At 40.3% G+C, this 13,976-nt stretch overlaps 1 protein-coding gene across 1 annotated transcript in view; it reads left to right on the top strand.

The window, feature by feature from the left end:
* Positions 1–12,040, top strand: part of RGS22 (regulator of G protein signaling 22) — a 173,232-nt gene extending 161,192 nt beyond the window's left edge. Inside the window, exon 30 of the transcript XR_001720326.4 lies at positions 11,865–12,040. The gene's annotated coding sequence lies outside the window, so the exon portion shown is untranslated. The remainder of the gene's footprint in view (positions 1–11,864) is intronic.
* The last annotated feature ends 1,936 nt before the right edge of the window (positions 12,041–13,976 follow it).

Genomic DNA, 13,976 nt, shown 5'->3' with positions numbered 1-13,976 from the left:
AACTCAAACAGTTGTACAAGTGCTTTTTCTGGAGATAACCATTGTACTTTGGTATGTGGCAGACATACTTTCTGTGTACTTCCATTTCACCACACAGAATATTAAAAAGAAGTCTTCAAGGGTCAACATTTAATAAAGTTAAATTTTTTGGACATTCTTAAGTGAAACTGGCAGACCTCAAATCTGAGGTCTTTTTGGCTTTTTTTTTTTTCTTCCTTTAAAAAAATCTTTATCTATTGCTCGTCATTATACAAATGAGGACTCTTCTTAAAAACGAGCTTTATTGGGGTATAACATAAACAAAAAAACTGTACATATTTAATGTATGCAATTTCATGAGTTAGGACATATGCACACACCCATAAAACTATCATCACAATAAAGTTATAGACATAGCCACCACCTCTAAATGTATCCTGGTTTCTTTTATATATATATAATATGAGATCTACCTTCTTAAAATTTTAAGTGTGCAATACTGTTAACTAGAGGTACTATATTGTGCAGTAAATCCCTAGAACTTACTCATCTCGCATAACTAAAACTTTATACCCATTGAAAAACTCTCCATTTATCCTTCCCCGTGGCCCCAGAAAACCACCACTCTAGTCTCTGCTCCCATGAGCTTGACTGCTTTAGATACCACATATAAATAGAATCATGCAGTACTTGTCCTGTGATTGGCTATTTCACTTAGCAGAATGTCCTCCAGGTTCATCCATGTTGTCATACATGGCAGGATTTTCTTCTATTTTAAGGCCAAATAATATTCCATTGTCTAAATAAGCCACGTTTTCTTTCTTTCTTTCTTTCTTCTTTCTTTTCTTCTTTCTTTCTTTTCTTTTCTTTTCTTTTTTTTTGAGATAGGGTCTCTCTCTGTTGCCCAGGCAGGAGTGCAATGGCACAATCATAGCTCACCCAGCCTCAAACTCCTGGGCTGAAGCAGTCCTCCTGCCTCAGCCAACTGAATAGCTTGGACTACAGGCGTATACCACCACACCTGGCTAATTGTTGTGTTTTTTGTAGAGATGGGGTCTCTCTTTCTTGCCCAGGATAGTCTCAAACTCCTGGACTCATGATCTTCCTGCCTTGGGCCTCCCAAAGTGCTGGGATCACAGTCATGAGCCACTGTGGCTGGCCTCCTTTTTTTTCTTTTCTTTTCGGGGTTTTTTTTTCTTTGTTGAGACTGAGTCTCCCTCTGTCACCCAGGCTGGAGTGCAGTGGCATAATCTTGGCTCACTGCAAGCTCTGCCTCCTGGGTTCACGCCATTCTCCCGCCTCAGCCTCCCAAGTAGCTGGGACCACAGGTAGCCCGCCACCACGCCCAGCTAATTTTTTGTTTGCTTGTTTGTTTTGGTATTTTTAGTAGAGACAGGGTTTCACCATGTTAGCCAGGATGGTCTCGATCTCCTGACGTCGTGATCCGTCCACCTCGGCCTCTAAAGTGCTGGGATTACAGGCGTGAGCCACTGCGCCCAGCCCGGCCTCCTTTTCTTTATCCGTTCATCTGTTGGTGAACATTTGAGTTGTTTTCATATCTTAGCTATTGTGAGTAATGCTACAATGAACGTGGGAATGCAGATATCTCTTGAAGATATTGGTTTCAATTATTTTAGATATATGCCCACAAGTAGGATTGCTGGATCATATGGTAGTTCCATTTTTAATTTTTTGAGGAACCTCCATATTGTTTTCCGTAATGTATACCATTTTACATTCCCACAAGTAGTGAACAAGGGTTCCAATTTCTCCACATCTTCGCCAATGCTTATTATCTTTTGTGGTTTTTTTAATAATAGCCATCCTCAACAGGTATAAAATGATATCTCATTATAGTTTTTATTTGCATTTCCCTGGTGATTAGTGATACTGAGCACCTTTTTAAGATAACTGTTGACCATTGATATGCCTTCTTTAGAAAAATGTCTATTCGAGCCCTTTGCCCATTTTAAAATCAGTTTGAGTTTCACATTTTCTTTTGAGTTGTTGAAGTTTCTGTTTTTCTTTTTTCTTTTCTTTTCTTTTTTTTTTTTTTTTTTTTTTTTTTTTTTAGATAGAGTCTTGCTCTGTCTCCAGGCTGGAGTGCAGTGGCGCGATCTGGGTTTACTGCAACCTCCAACTCCCTGGCTCAAGCGATCCTCCTGCCTCAGCCTTCTGAGTAGCTGGGATTATAGGCAAGTGCCACCATGCCCAGCTAATTTTTGAGGTTTTTTTTGAATTTTTATTTTTAGTAGAGGCGGGGTTTCACCACGTTGGCAGGATGGTCTCAATCTCCTGACCTCGTGATCCACCCACCTCGGCCTCCCAAAGTGCTGGGATTACAGGCCTGAGCCACCACACCTGGCCAAGTTGCAGGAATTTCTTATATGTTTTGAATGTTAGCTCATTACAAGATAAATGGCTTGCAAATATTTTCTCCCATTCTATAGGTAGCCTTTTTGTTCTGTTGATTATTTCCTTTGTGGTGTAAAAGTGTTTTCGTTTGATGTAGTTTCACTTGTCTGTTTTTGCCTTTGTTGCCTGTGCTTTTGGCATCATATCCAAGAAATAACAGCCAAAACCATTGTCAATAAATATTCCCCCTATGTTTTCTTCTAGGAATTTTACGGCTTCAGTTTCTTATGTTTAATCTTTAAATATAAGACCTGAAACTGTAAACTAAAATCTGTAAACTGAAACTGAAACTGTAAAATTCTTAGAAGCCAAATTAATTATTCTTTTAAAGAAATTTAAATCAATTTAATTCAGTCCATTTTGGGTTGATTTTTATGTATGGTGTAAGATAGGGGTCTGATTCATTCTTTTACATTGGGATATCCATTTTTGCCAACACCATTTATTGAAGAAACTGTTCTTTTCCCAGTGTGTATTCTTGGCACCTTTGTCAAAGTCCTATTGACCATATATATGTGTGTTTCTTTTTGGGCTCTCTATTATGTTCCATTGGTCTAAATGTCTGTCTTTATGCCAGCAGCATACTTTTAAAATTATTTTATAATATATTTTGTAATATATTTTGAAATCAGGAAATATGCCTCCAGCTTTGTTCTTCTCTCTCAAGATTCCTTTGACTACTCTAGGTCTTTTGTTGTTCCATATGAATTTTAGGAGACATTACAACTAATGCCACAGAAATAAAAAGGATTATAAGTACTAGTATGAATAATTATACACCAACAAATTGTACAACCTAGAAGAAATGGATAAATTCCTAAAAACACACTTTTTTTTTTTTTAACTTTTTTTTGAAATAGATTCTTGCTGTCTTACCCAGGCTGGAGTGGCACAATCAAGGCTCACTGCAACCTCCACCTCCCAGGCTCAAGCAATCCCCCCACCTCAGCCTCCCAAGTAGCTGGGACTACAGGCACGTGCCACCATACCCAGCTAATTTATATATATATATATTTTTGTAGAGATAGGGTTTCACCATACTGCCCAGGCAGGTCTTGAACTCCTGAGCTCAAGCAATCCACCCACCTCAGCCTCCTGAAGTTAGAAACACACAATCCAACAAGACTGAATCATGAAGAAATAGAAAACCTGAACAGACTAATAACAAGGAGACTGAATCCATAATCAAAACCTCCTAACAGTAGCAAAAAAAGCCTGGGACCTTATGCCTTCACTGGTGATTCTACCAGGTATTTAAATAAGAATTAATTCCAGCTATTGTCAGACTCATCCAAAAAACTGAAATTGGGGGAACACTTCCAAACTCTTTTATGAGGCCATCATTATCCTGATACCAAAGCCAGACAGAGGCACCACAAGAATAGAAAATGATAGGCCAATATCCTTAATGAATATAGATGCAAAAATTCTCAACAAAATACTAGCAAACCAGATTTGACAACATATTAAAATAATCCTACACCATGATCAAGTGGGATTTATCCCTGGGATGTAAGGATAGTTCAACATACACAAATCAATAAATGTGATATACATTAATAGAATGAAGGCTAAAAATCACATGAGCATCTTAATAGATGTAGAAAAAACACTTGACACAATTTGACACCCTTTCATGTAAAAAATATGCAATAAACTAGGTACAGAAGGAAAGTACCTCAATATAATAAAGATCAAATATGACAAACCCACCACTAACATTATACTTCACAGGGAAAAACTGAAAGCTTTCCTTCTAAGATCAGGAAGAAGGCAAGGATGCCCATTCTCCACCACTTCCATTCAACATAATATTGGAAGATCTAGCCAGAACAATTAGGCAAGAAAAAGAAATAAAAGGCATCCAAGAAGGAAAGAAGTGAAGTTATATGTTTGCACGATCTTCTATGTAGAAAACCCTGAACACTTCACACAGCAACACAAACAAACAAAAACTATTAGAGCTAATAAATGAGTTTGACAAAGTTACGAGATACAAAATCAACACACAAAAATCAATTGCCCCTCTATATGCTGACAAAAAACTGTCCCCAAAGGAAATTAAGAAAATAATCCCATTAACAAAAAATAGCATCAAAAATAATAAAATATTTAGGAATAAAACTAACCAAGCAGGCTAAAGACTTGTGCACTGGGGATGGCCATAGTGGCTCATACCTGTAATCCCAGCACTTTGAGAGTCCAAGGTGGGAGGATTGCTTTAGGCCAGGAGTCTGAGATCAGCCTGGGCAACATAGCAAGACCCCATCACTAAAAAATAAAAAATTCACAATGTGTGGTGACACACACTTGTAGTCCCAACTATTTAGAAGGCTGAGGTAGGAGGATCACTTCAGCCTAGGAGTTCAAGGTTATAGTGAGCTATGATCGTGCCACTACACTCCAGACTGGGTGACAGTGCAAGACCCTGTTAGTAATATTTTAGTATTATTATGAAAATAGTTTTGGCTGGACATGGTGGCTCACGCCTGTAATTCCAGTGCTGAGAGCCTGAGGCAGGTGGATCCTTATATCCCAGGGATAAATCCCACTTGATCATGGTATAGGATTATTTTAATATGCTGTTAAATTTAACGTGATTTGCTAGTATTTTTGATAATTTTTGCATCTATATTCATTAAGGATATTGGCCTATTGTTTTCTATTCTTGCCGTGCCTTTGTCTGGTTTTGGTATCAGATAATGATGGCCTCATAAAAGAGTTTGGAAGTGTTCCCCCATCTTCAGTTTTTTGGAAGAGTTTGACAATAGCTGGAACAGGCTGAGCTTGAGAATAGTCTGGGCTTGAGCCCAGGAGTTCAAGACCAGCTTGGGCCACATGGCAAAATCGTGACTTAAAAAAAAAAAAAGAAAATAGTTTTGATCTCATTGAACCCCTGAATAAGAGGTTTACAGGCCATACTTTGAGAACCACTGTACTATTATAAAATAAATTACTTACAGCTCACAAGTGGGTTATGGCAGTTTCATAACTGGTTCATCTGTCTGGGAATTCCTTCCCTCTTTAACCTGCAGAGCTCCTATCCATTTTTTCAAAAGTCCAACTTGAAAATTGTTTCCTTTGTAAAGCTGTCCCTGACCCCTTCCCTTTTCTTCTCCAACTGAGTTCATCTTTTTCTCTTTTGTCTTGCCATGGCACACATATATCTGCTTTGGTACTGAACAACAGTATTGCACTTTTTGTTTACATGTCTTACTTATATCCTTAGCACTTATTGGACACTGAATAATTTAATGAGACTGAAATTTTATAATTATTTACCAGAAAATCGTGGCAATGGCTGTTTCTTCTTACTTCTGTGGACTGTTTTCTAGGGTTTAAACACAGTACTGCTGCCATTGAATCACCCTGTACTATAGATGTGGGATACTCTATTCCTTATCATTGTATTAGGTTGGTGCAAAAGTAATCGTAGTCTTGCCATTAAAGGTAATGGCACCAACTGAATAGTTCTTAGTTGAATCTCCTTACTTGTTATTTACATATACATCTTACAAAGAAATATTAACCCACATATTCAATTCTCATCACAAGTTATACTGAGATTATGTATTTTCAATCAAATCTGTTTCGGCTTTTATTTATCTTTCTAAGTTAAAGTAGTACCTATTTACTGAACTTCTCTGTTTATCATCATCAGAAGAAAATAGCTTAAATTTCTTTAAAAGAATAATTAATTTGGCTCATAAGAAAAACACTTTATAACATAGTGGTAACACTTATTTCATCTGAGGATTTTAAATGAATTGTTAACAAAAAATCAGTGTACATTTTTCGTTGTGTGTACTATTCATTTTAAGGCTTGCTGGCAGAAAAGGAGAATGCACTTAATGGATTGTGATTTTAATTGAAGGATTTTTTTTGTCCATTAAGACTATTATGGGCATAGTCCTTTTACGCCATATGTGTTTGAAGTTCCCATCTTGCCAGAAATATATATTTTTTCAAATCGAGACAATTATCTCTTCTCAGGAAAAATTATTGCACACAGAAGAGCAATCATGTCATTAACTAGAATGTGAAATGAGACAAATGACAGAACAAACAAGGAACAAACACATTGTCATACAGGAAGAATGTGCTAGCGTGCAAGAGCTTATGCATTACTGCTGTTAAGACAAATAATTTGATATATCAACAAAATGTAACATACTGTGTAAAAACTTTTATAAGTGTGTGTGTGGGTGTATGTGTTTGGAGAATGGCTATTCTTGTTGATAAGTCTTCATTATTACATTTTAGCCTAAGAGAAAATGACTGTTTTAATTCAGATGTAATTCAGCAAAGACCACTGTGTAATCATTATAGCCATCAACAAACTGATTCATGTGCAGTTGGTCCAAAAGTTACAAAAGCTGTTTCTGAGTTCTTGTTTGTATCCACCATTTTAAGATTACATCAGAATTAAACCATGCAGGACTTGAACTGACTTCAAAGACTAGACTTAGACTTCTAGCTAGTTTAGCTTTTTTCTTTTATTGGTTCATGTTTTCCATTTGGCTTCCATATCCTGTTCTAGCTTGATGCCCCTTCTAGAATTTCATTTACAAGTCTTACAGTCTTGGTTCGTGAAACACACTAATTAATACTGTGATGGAGGCTGAGTATTTTAGCAATATCATGCCTCCTGCTTGGAAAAATATCTGCTGTTTTTCCACCCATGTCTAGTATCATATTGAACATGGCAAAATGCATCTTAAGTGGAATCTTAAATGCATTTAAGGAGGACTGTTTACACTGTTGCCAATACTACTAATCATTAAGCTCAAACCTTTCAATGCAACAGAAATATGAGATTTACTTTTTCCCAATTAGATTTTTTTCAAGCAAAACAATAAAGTAAAAACAGGCCATTTTATGATTTTTTAAAGTCCCAAGTAATACTTCAGCTAACAGCACTCCAGCTTTTAAAAAATGGGCAATTCTATGGGTTTTGTAAATCCCTTATGACTGTATTAAGCAATACTAATTTAAGGGACAGCTTTCAGTTCCATAGGTCTTTGGCCTGCCTGGAAACTCTATGCAGGCAGCCAAGCTTAGATTTGCAGCTTTATGCTTATAGAAGCTATGTCTATAACCAACTTCTCAATACATTTTAATCAGTGCTATGGTGCATCTATCATATTTTAGTTGGAGTGGAATAAACCTAAAATTGTTTATTTGCCTACCAAATCTGTAGCAGATCCAGAAGGGACCATATATTTTTGGTTGATTCGAAGCTCACTTTACCTGTATGCAGTCTTGTAATAATGTAACTACATGTGAATTCCATATTTTTTTAGCAGCATGTAGGGCTTGTTTAGTAGGTTTAAAACTTTTGGAAAAGTAGTTGGGTGGCTTTATAATAGTGAGCATTTTTTAGAATGTGAGATTATAGTTAAGTTTTCGACTCTTAGATTTCTCTAACCCTAGCAAAGTGATGAAAAGAAAGACCAACCACTCTTGAAACTCAAAATTCATTGAGCCTGGAACATAACACTTTTGTTTGGTATGCTGACTTGGCTACATTAGTTGGCTGTCTATAAACCAAGAGAGATGGAAAGGATGCTTTGTCAATTTGTGCTGTAGATGGTGCAATCTGCACTGCCAAGTTCAAAGCCCTATTTGCCAGGTTCCCTTCTTATCCAAATCCTCATGTATTTGAAAGTTTTATGTGTCCCTTGAGACCTTCTGATAAGTGTGATTCTGCCATACTCCCAAGAACCCAAGGATCTAAGATTAGCTAGTGAAAAGATAATTTATAATGCATTTACCTTGAGCTGTGATCGGCAGTGTTTGAGTTAGTGTAGTCCCTGTGTTCTGTCTAATGTGTGTGTGTATGCAAACACAAAGGAATGACAAGTTAGTTCCAAAACAACAATTTTTTAAAGTACAGGGGGAAAAACCTGTATGTGCTTACTTAAGACTGTTTTCCTTATAATTTTTTTTTTTTAATTGATCATTCTTGGGTGTTTCTTGCAGAGGGGGATTTGGCAGGGTCATAGGACAATAGTGGAGGGAAGGTCAGCAGATAAACAAGTGAACAAAGGTCTCTGGTTTTCCTAGGCAGAGGACCCTGGGGCCTTCCACAGTGTTTGTGTCCCTGGGTACTTGAGATTAGGGAGTGGTGATGACTCTTAACGAGCATGCTGCCTTCAAGCATCTGTTTAACAAAGCACATCTTGCACCGCCCTTAATCCACTTAACCCTGAGTGGACACAGCACATGTTTCAGAGAGCACCGGGTTGGGGGTAAGGTCATAGATCAACAGCATCCCAAGGCAGAAGAATCTCTCTTAGCACAGAACAAAATGGAGTCTCCTATGTCCACTTCCCTCTACACAGACACAGCAACAATCTGATTTCTCTATCTTTTCCCCACATCTCCCCCTCTTTTACTCGACAAAACCGCCATCGTCATCATGGCCCGTCCTCAATGAGCTTTTGGGTACACCTCCCAGACGGGGTGGCGGCCGGGCAGAGGCGCCCCCAACCTCCCGGACGGGGCGGCGGCCGGGCGGAGGCACCCCCCCACCTCCCTCCCTGACAGGGCGGCTGGCCAGGCGGGGGCTGGCCCCCACCTCCCGGACTGGGCGGCTGCCAGGCGGAGACGCTCCTCACTTCCCAGATGGGGCGGCTGCCAGGCGGAGGGGCTCCTCACTTCTCAGACGGGGCGGCCGGGCAGAGACGCTCCTCACCTCCCAGACGGGGTCACAGCCGGGCAGAGGTGCTCCTCACATCCCAGACGGGGCGGCGGGGCAGAGGCGCTCCCCACATCTCAGACGATGGGCGGCCGGGCAGAGACGCTCCTCACTTCCTAGATGGGATGGTGGCCGGGAAGAGGCGCTCCTCACTTCCCAGACTGGGTGGCTGGGCAGAGGGGCTCCTCACATCCCAGATGATGGGCGGCCAGGCAGAGTTGCTCCTCACTTCCCAGACGGGGTGGCGGCCGGGCAGAGGCTGCAATCTCGGCACTTTGGGAGGCCAAGGCAGGCGGCTGGGAGGTGGAGGTTGTAGCGAGCAGAGATCACGCCACTGCACTCCAGCCTGGGCAACATTGAGCACTGAGTGAACGAGACTCCATCTGCAATCCCGGCACCTCGGGAGGCCGAGGCTGGCAGATCACTCGCGGTTAGGAGCTGGAGACCAGCCCGGCCAACACAGCGAAACCCCATGTCCACCAAAAAAATATGAAAACCAGTCAGGTGTGGCGGCGCGCGCCTGCAATCACAGGCACTCGGGAGGCTGAGGCAGGAGAATCAGGCAGGGAGGTTGCAGTGAGCAGAGATGGCAGCAGTACAGTCCAGCTTCGGCTCGGCATCAGAGGGAGACCTTGGAAAGAGGGAGAGGGAGAGGGAGAGTGAGACCGTGGGGAGAGGGAGGGGGAGGGGGAGGGGGAGAGGGAGAGCTCCTTATAATTTTATAATGTCTTTTCCAAGATGACATGCTCGAATTTTTCAAAATTTAATTGAAAATTTCTTTTGAAATATAGATAAATCTAATTTAGAAATGTATTCCCTGGCTTCTACTTTAAAAACATCTATCACAATTTTCAGATACTTTAACATGTATGCCTTTATAATATTCCTATTTTACTAAAGGGGGTAGGAAGAAAGTCCCAAGATGATAAAATGCATTGTTTACACTCTTTTCACATTCTTATACGAAGTGAATGACAAAGTTATGGTCAGTACTAATAACATCTGAATTTCCTTACTATATTGATGATGATTATGATGATTGTTAACATTTATTAAGCAGTGTTTTTTTTGTTTTTTGTTTTTTTTTTTGAGACGGAGTCTCGCTCTGTCGCCCAGGCTGGAGTGCAGTGGCGCGATCTCGGCTCACTGCAAGCTCCACCTCTCGGGTTCACGCCATTCTCCTGCCTCAGCCTCCCGAGTAGCTGGGACTATAGGCGCCCACTACCACGCCCGGCTAATTTTTTTTTTTTTTGTATTTTTTTTAGTAGAGACGGGGTTTCACCGTGTTAGCCAGGATGGTCTCGATCTCCTGACCTCGTGATCTGCCCGCCTCGGCCTCCCAAAGTGCTGGGATTACAGGCGTGAGCCACCGCGCCCGGCCTATTAAGCAGTTTTTATGTACCAGGTTGTTCTATGCATTCCTCACAACAACCAGAACCATCAATACAAATTATTATTTTATAGATGAAATAACTGGGGCACAAAGAGGTTTAGTAACTTGTCCATTGTTATACTGCTACAGCTTATACCATTAAAGCACAATGCCTGGCTGGGTGCAGTGGCTCATGCCTGTAATCCCACCACTTTGGGAGGCCAAGGCAGGAGGATTGCTTGAGCCTAGGACTTTGAGACCAGCCTGAACAACATAGTGAAACCCCATCTCTAAAAAACAAAACAAAACAAAAAAGCACAATGCCTTTCATCATCAATTCCCTTTTAATCCCATCAAAGGCCAACTCAAATTTGAATCATTACAACACTTAGATTTAGTGTGAGAGGAGAATTGAAGTTCTAGTCTCATATTAAGCAAATTAGCCTTCTCATTTGACATTAATAATAACATTGCTTATTTCGTAGAAATAAAATAGACTATTAAGTAGTAAGGGCAGATCTCATACTTCTGTGACTATTAAGTAGTAAGGGCAGATCTCATACTTCTGTGACAGATAGAATAATCTCTTTAGAAGTATTTGGTTTTTCTAAAATGTGATGCTTTACTTTGGTTTTGGACTCTAGTATGTGGCCTGAAAAAAATAGTGACTTTGTTTTTAAATTAAAGTAAATTTTTATTTTTGTAGATTTAGGGGGTACAAGTGCAGCTTTCTTACATACACATATTTCATAGTGATGAAGTCTAAGCTTTTAGTATACCCATCACCCAAGTAGTGACATGGTACCCAATAGGTAATTTTTCAGCCCTCACCCTGCTCCCACCCTCCTACCTTTTGGAGTCTCCAGTGTCTGCTATTTCACTCTGTATGTCCATGTGTACCACTTGTTTAGCGCCCACTTATGAGTGAGAACATGTGGTATTTGACTTTCTGTTTCTGAGTTAATTTATTTAGGATTATAGCCTCCGGTTCCATTCATATTCCTGCAAAAGGCATGATTTCATTCTTTTTATGGTATTCCATGGATATATACCACATTTTCTTTACCCGATCCTTCATTGAGGACCCTTAGGCTGATTCCACATTTTTGCTATTGTGAATAGTTCTGTGATAAAACACGAGTGCAAGTATCTTTTTAATATAATTTTTTTTTCCCTTTGGATACATACCCAGTAGTAGGATTGCTGGATCAAATGGTAATTCTATTTTTAGTTCTTTGAGAAATCTCCATACTGTTTTCTGTAAAGGTTGCACTAATTTACATTCCCACCAACAGTGTATAAGCGTTTCCTTCATTCCTTTTCTCCACATCCTTGCCAATATCTGTTGTTTTTTTTTTCTTTTTTTTCTTTTCTTTTACTTTTTTTCTTTGGAAACAGTGTCTCCCTCTGTCACCCAGGCTGGAATATAGTGGCGCAATTATTGCTGTCTGCAGCCTCAAACTTCTGGGCTCAAGCAATCCTCCCAGGATCAGCTCAGCCTCCTGAGTAGCTGGGACCACAGGCATGTGGTTTTAATTTACATTTCTCTAATAATTAAAAAAACATTGACTTTGAAGATTTTTTTTCCTCTGGTAAAATGTTATTTGATAAGACAATGCTTATAGGTATAATTTTGTATTATTGGTCATATAAGAATTGATTAGCCACTTGAACTCTCAAAGTACGAAGTGAGAAAGTCAATCTTTTAAATGTGGAAGTTATTTTTTGAATGATCTCTGAGACCCCTTTTAATGGCATGGGAACTTAAATGTATGTTGTGTATGTGTGCATGCATGCATGTGTGTTAAGATGGGTTTCACATCTGAACTTTGCCATCCAAATATACATATCCTCATGGTATTGTTGTTCATGGGTGATGAACAATATGGATACTTTGAAGCTTCCTTTTTACTTTTCAAAAAATAGTCTTATTGGCCGAGCATGGTGGCTCACACCTGTAATCCAAGCACTCTGAGAGGCCGAGGTGGGCAGATCACGAGGTCAAGAGATCAAGATCACCCTGGCCAACACGGTACAAAATTAGCTGGGCATGGTGGTGCGTGCCTGTAGTCCCAGCTACTTAGGAGGCTGAGGCAGAAGAATCACTTGTACCCAGGAGGCAGAGGTTGCAGTGAGCCAAGATCGCGCCACTGCACTCTGGCTTGGCGACAGAGCGAGATTCCGTCTCAAACAAACAAACAAAAAAGTCTTATTACATGCTATGATTGGTACTTACGTCCAGATAGGTCAAGCTCTACTATTGTAATTAACCCTGAAATCTAAGTGGTTTAAAATCACAAGGAGGCTGGGCGCAGTGGCTCATGCCTCTAATGCCAACACTTTGAGAGGCTGAGGCAGGTGAATCACCAGAGGTCAGGAGTTCGAGACCAGCCTGGCCAATGTGGTGATACCCCATCTCTACTAAAAGATACAAAAATTAGCCAGGCTTGGTGGCGGGTGCCTGTAATTTCAGCTACTTCAGAGGCTGAGGCAGGAGAATCACTTGAACCTGGGAGGTGGAGGTTGCAGTAAGCCAAGATCACACCATTGCGCTCCAGCCTGGCCAACAGAGGGAGACTCTGTCTCAAAAAAAAAAAAAAAAATCACAAGGTGTTTGTTTCTTATCACAGTCTTAGTGGGTCAGTCATCTCTCTTTCATGGCTCTCCTTCAGGCAGTGACTTAAATTTCTAGGCTCCTTCTGTGAGATCACCATCCTAAAACCATGACCTTTGGGTCACTGTGGAAGGGGAAAGAAATTGAGGCAATTGTACAGTGGTGGAAAGGGGAAGGGAGCATTTTATGGCAGGCCTGGAAATAGTATATATTATTCCACATCCTATTGTCCAGGATTCAGTGACATTCCCCTAACATAGTTACACAAGAGACTGGGAAATGTAGAAATCTAGTGTACCTAAGATAAGAAAATGAAATGGAGTTTGGTGAACACATAGCATTGTCTCTGCCTCAGTGGAAAGGCAACTTCTTGGACAGAAAAGTGAAGAGGTACAAACTACAACTATGTTGTGACTAGCTACAGTTTCATACAAAATGTAAAATGTCCCTAATTCAGTATGTACACTTCCTCTTCTACATAAGGGATTATTAGGGCTTAGCAGCTTCCAAATTGCAATAGTCTAGTCTTAGAGCCAGTGGTCAAAGGAGAATGGGATTACTAAATTGTCTTCATATTCCAATAATTGAATGGCACCCGGGTACTTCTTGGATGGATTCTTGATGTTTTACCTTTATCTTCAAGAATTCGCAGATCATCTTCTCTGTATCCTCAGTGCATGTTAAGATTACTAAACTTAGCCAGGTACGGTGGCTCATGCCTATAATCCCAGCACTTTGGGAGGCCAAGGTGGGTGGATCACTTGAGGCCAGAAGTTCAAGACCAGCTTTGCCATAATGGTGAAACTCCATCTCTATTAAAACACCCAATCCCAAATAAAATTTGTGGGCATGGTGACTCCCACCTGTAATCCCAGCTACTCGGGAGGCCAAGGCAT

Source organism: Pan troglodytes, chromosome 7 (assembly GCF_028858775.2).
Source record: "Pan troglodytes isolate AG18354 chromosome 7, NHGRI_mPanTro3-v2.0_pri, whole genome shotgun sequence".
Taxonomy (NCBI): domain Eukaryota; kingdom Metazoa; phylum Chordata; class Mammalia; order Primates; family Hominidae; genus Pan; species Pan troglodytes.
This window is presented reverse-complemented; position numbering and strand designations above follow the sequence as displayed.